Source organism: Asparagus officinalis, chromosome 1 (assembly GCF_001876935.1).
Source record: "Asparagus officinalis chromosome 1, Aspof.V1, whole genome shotgun sequence".
Classification (NCBI taxonomy): Eukaryota; Viridiplantae; Streptophyta; class Magnoliopsida; order Asparagales; family Asparagaceae; genus Asparagus; species Asparagus officinalis.
This window is the reverse complement of record NC_033794.1, coordinates 51,058,723-51,063,076: the sequence shown is the minus strand read 5'-3', so window position 1 is coordinate 51,063,076 and position 4,354 is coordinate 51,058,723.

Here is a 4,354-nt window from a genome sequence, read left to right as displayed (position 1 = left end):
CATGTTAATATCACACATCTGACAAATCAACTTATCAATCCTCTTCAATAGGATGATAAGTACACAAAGTTACTCCGATCGCAACAAACTCCCGTCATGTTAACACCAAATCTCTGACAATCCACTTATCAATCCTCATTAGTAGGATGATAAGTCCACAAAGTTTCTCAGTTCGCAACATTCTCTTGTTATGTTAATATCAAATACCTCTGACAATCAACTTATTAATCCTCTTTAATAGGATGATAAGTCCACAAAGTTGCTCCGATCGCAACAAACTCCCGTCATGTTAACACCAAACCTCTGACAATCCACTTATCAATCCTTATCAATAGGATGATAAGTCCACAAAGTTGCTCCAATCGTAACATTCTCTTGTCACGTTAATATCAAACACCTCTGACAATCCACTTATCAATCATCTTCAATAGGATGATAAGTCCTCAAAGTTGCTCCAATCACAACAAAATATTGTCATGTTAACAAAACACCTCTGATGACCAAATCAACTTATCTACTCTCTTCGATAGAGCGTAGGTTCACATACCCGTCAAGTTAATATCACACCTCTGACGACCAAATCAACTTATCGACTCTCTTCAATAGAATGATAGGTCTATAAAATACTGTTAGGTTAACATCACACCTCTAACAGTCAAACCCCCCAATGAACTTGTTAATCCTTTTTCAATAAGAATAGCAAGTTTTTATTATAAAATCCCCAGCGGATTGAAGATTTTCTGGAATTATCCTAGTGATAATAAAAAAAATTTCTAAATTCTACGTGAAAATTCATGCCAAGTTAATACTACACCTCTGGCACTTTCAACTTTCTTTCAGTGTTTCAACTAAAATATAACACATGAAGAAATAGCAACAAAGCCTATGTATTCAACATCGTAGCACCAAAATCCATGTCTTTCATGCATGGGGGACTTTATATCGATCCCTAAATAGAGATAAGCCTACGCCTAACACGTGTCACCGGGTAGCGCATTTCTGTGAAAATGGCAAAGCCTACGTATTCAACATCGTAGCACCAAAATCCATGTCTTTTATGTGTGGGGACTTTATCTCGATCTCTAAATAGAGATAAGCCTACGCCTAACACGCGTCGCTAGGTAGCGCATTCCCGTGAAAATGGCAAAGCCTACATATTCAACATCATAGCTAGGGCTGGGCATATTCGGTTCGGTTCGGTTTTATGCCCAATCCGCATCCAATCCGAATTTTTTGGGTACTCAAAACTCTCATCTAGATCCAGATTCCCCCCCCTTCATCCGAATATTCGGCCCAACCGAAATTCGGTTCGGTTCGGTTCGGTTTCGGTTTTGAATTTGCAAAGAGTTCTATCCAAAGACTTCTGTTGTGAATTTGCAAGCTGGGCATTGTCCTCATGATGAGGTTCCTGAGCTCGCCAACAAAGCTTTATTAGACTGGTTATCATCTTTAGAATAAAGTTTTGAGTTGATATAATTACGCAGAGAACTGATGTTTTAAAGATGTTGTTCATATAATACAGCATGCTTATCTCTTGTAAGTATCATGTACATAACACATTTTGTGATTGATTTGAATCTTATGTAATTCTCAAGATCTTTTCTGCGAAATTTTTTAACTAAAGTTTAAGTTTATTTAATTACACGGGGGAGTGATGTTTTGTATGATATTGTTCATATAATGTAGCATATGCATCTTTTGTAAGTGCATCATGTGCATAACAAATTTTCTAGATTGATTTGAATCTTTACTTAGTTCTCAAGGATATTTTTCTGTGATATTGCTGTACTCATTGCTTAAAACTGCTCCTTGCGCCGTTTGAGTCAATTGGATGATAACAGGAAAAGTTTTGAGGTTTAAGTTTAGTCTCTAAACTGCCCAACAAAATTCGGATCGGTTTTTTTTGGGCGGTTCAGAGGTTCAAACCGGATCCAAACCGATTTAATTCGGTTCGGGCGGTTTAGAGACTTCTTCTCATCCATTTAATTCGGTTCGGTTAACCGGTCCGTTTTTTCGGACGGTTTTTTCGGTTGAACCGGTTTTTTCGGTTTTTGCCCACCCCTAATCGTAGCACCAAAATCCATGTCTTTCACGCATGTGAGACTTTATCTTGATCCCTAATTAAAGATAAGTCTGCATCTAACATATGCTGCCGGATAGCCTATTCCTGCAATAATGGTAAAGCCTACGTATTCAATATCGTGGCAAGTCGTTATTAATAACGCTAAAATCCATGCCTTACACGTATAGAGGACTTTATCTCGATCCCTAATTAGAGATAAGTTTACGCCTAACACGCGCCGGTTAGTCTTTTCCCATGAAAATGACAAAGTCTATATATTCAAAATCATAGCATCAAGTGTAAGATGGTTCATTCTCTTAGCACAACGTTACATGTAAAATGGATTCAAATAATTCACATGCTAGCCCGACTCAAACGATAGTCGGTAAAGGCTTATTAAATCCGTTGATGGCTGAGAATTTGCTAAAAATCCTATGCATGTTTACAGACCCATCGGCTTAATGGATGTGAGATGAGACTTGAAACAGATGAGCTAAAGGCAAATCTTAAAGACTTAGTCAAAAATGCATGAAAGCCACCTCCGCGTCTCAAGTCAAAATACCGAGGTCAGACCCGCGTTGCAAAAACCACAACGCTGAGGTCACACCCGAGTTCCAAATTTAAAACGCAAGGGTGAGACATGCGTCTCAAGTTCAAAACATAGGGGTCCACCCCCGTATTCCAGAAGCAGGATTATGATGCATACTTTCACACAAGTCCTGCGTGGCAAATCCCTTTAACTAAGATACCTTCGAAGCGGGTGAAGAGAACAACTCCTTTGTGACAAGGAATCAACAGCTCCAAGATCAGAGTTGAGAACTAAAGTATTCTGAAAATTTGTCTCAGTTAACGGTAAACTTTTAAAAACTTTAGAGGGGGTTATGTAGGCTATCTAAAAATCGCAACAGATAGCCAATCCCCATCAAACACCGATGATAAAAGTTACAATTCGACGGCTTCCAGAAGACTACAATTTGAAGACTTTCATGTAGATCGATGAAGGTTACAATCCGATGACCTTCGCAATAACTGATGAAAGCTCTAATCAATAGTCTTCACAATCAACATCGGGAGTTACAATCTAACGACTTTCACAACCCAAAACAGCCAAGGTGAATATCACTCAACAGTAGTCTTTACAACGCTCTACAGAAGAGGTTATAAGTCACTAGCCTCTTCTAAACGCGAAATTCACCTTCACGTTTTAGTTCTTGAGACACATGCGACCCCTGCGTTTCCAGCCCTCAGCAAACAAAACACGGGCAACCCTCGCATTTTTTAACATCCAACGGGTGCCCAACTCTGCGTCTCTAGTCTAAGACATAGAGTTAGGGTTCTGAACGCCAACTTGGGCATTTGACTCATTCAATCATGAGTCGAACGGTTTCAAAACCATTATTTTTTCATGATCTGAGGAAATCACGTCTACTTAGGAGCGAATTAAGGGGGCGGTTATACCCCTTAATCCCCTATAAATAGGGGTAAACTCAACTGAGTTCGAGTCCTTGGATCCTCCATCCTTCAGCCTTCGATTTGGCAGTGAATAAGAGATCTTTGGCTCGGCTTCTTCAGATCTTCTTGGAGTTTTGGAGATCAGCAACTTGGAGGAACTCTTGAATCTTCTTGGAAGACTTTTATTGAAGCCTTTAAGATTACTCGGCTTAGCTTTTGAACTCTTTCTAAGAGTTCTTCTCAACTCGATCAGAATTCAAAACTTGCTTTGCAAGTTCTTCTAAACTCGTTCAAAGTTCTAAAACTTGCTTTGCAAGTTCTCCATAGCATCAAATTGTGAGAAGAAGACCACATTCCAGTGAAATAAGACGTTCGGATCATTAACGGAGAGCAAACTCGGTGCGAGCATTCGAGGGAGGTACTCTATCGCCACCGTGAAGAACCCAGAATTAAACACAGGGGAAAATTCAGATTAATTCTCTGCTTTTTTGTAATCGAAAATCCAAATTGTAATTAAGATTGAGAGAATACAAATCAAATATATTTCTTTCAGTTTTACTACAAATTTTCCACCGAACATTCTCAGGGAGAGAGAAGCAATACGTAGAATGTTGCCATACGATGTGTGCTAGGACCGAAAATAAGGAGTTGAGGGATGTGTCCCTACTCCCTCGCTATGTGAGTCCTTATAGATGTGATACCCCCACATTTTAGTCTCATATAGACTAGTGTGAAAAAAAATTTGTGGTTTACGTAGAGAAAAGCCAAGACTCAAGGTAACTAAGTGCTAACATTTTGGCAAGTAGATGATAGCCAATAGGGGTGTCCATTTGGACCCCC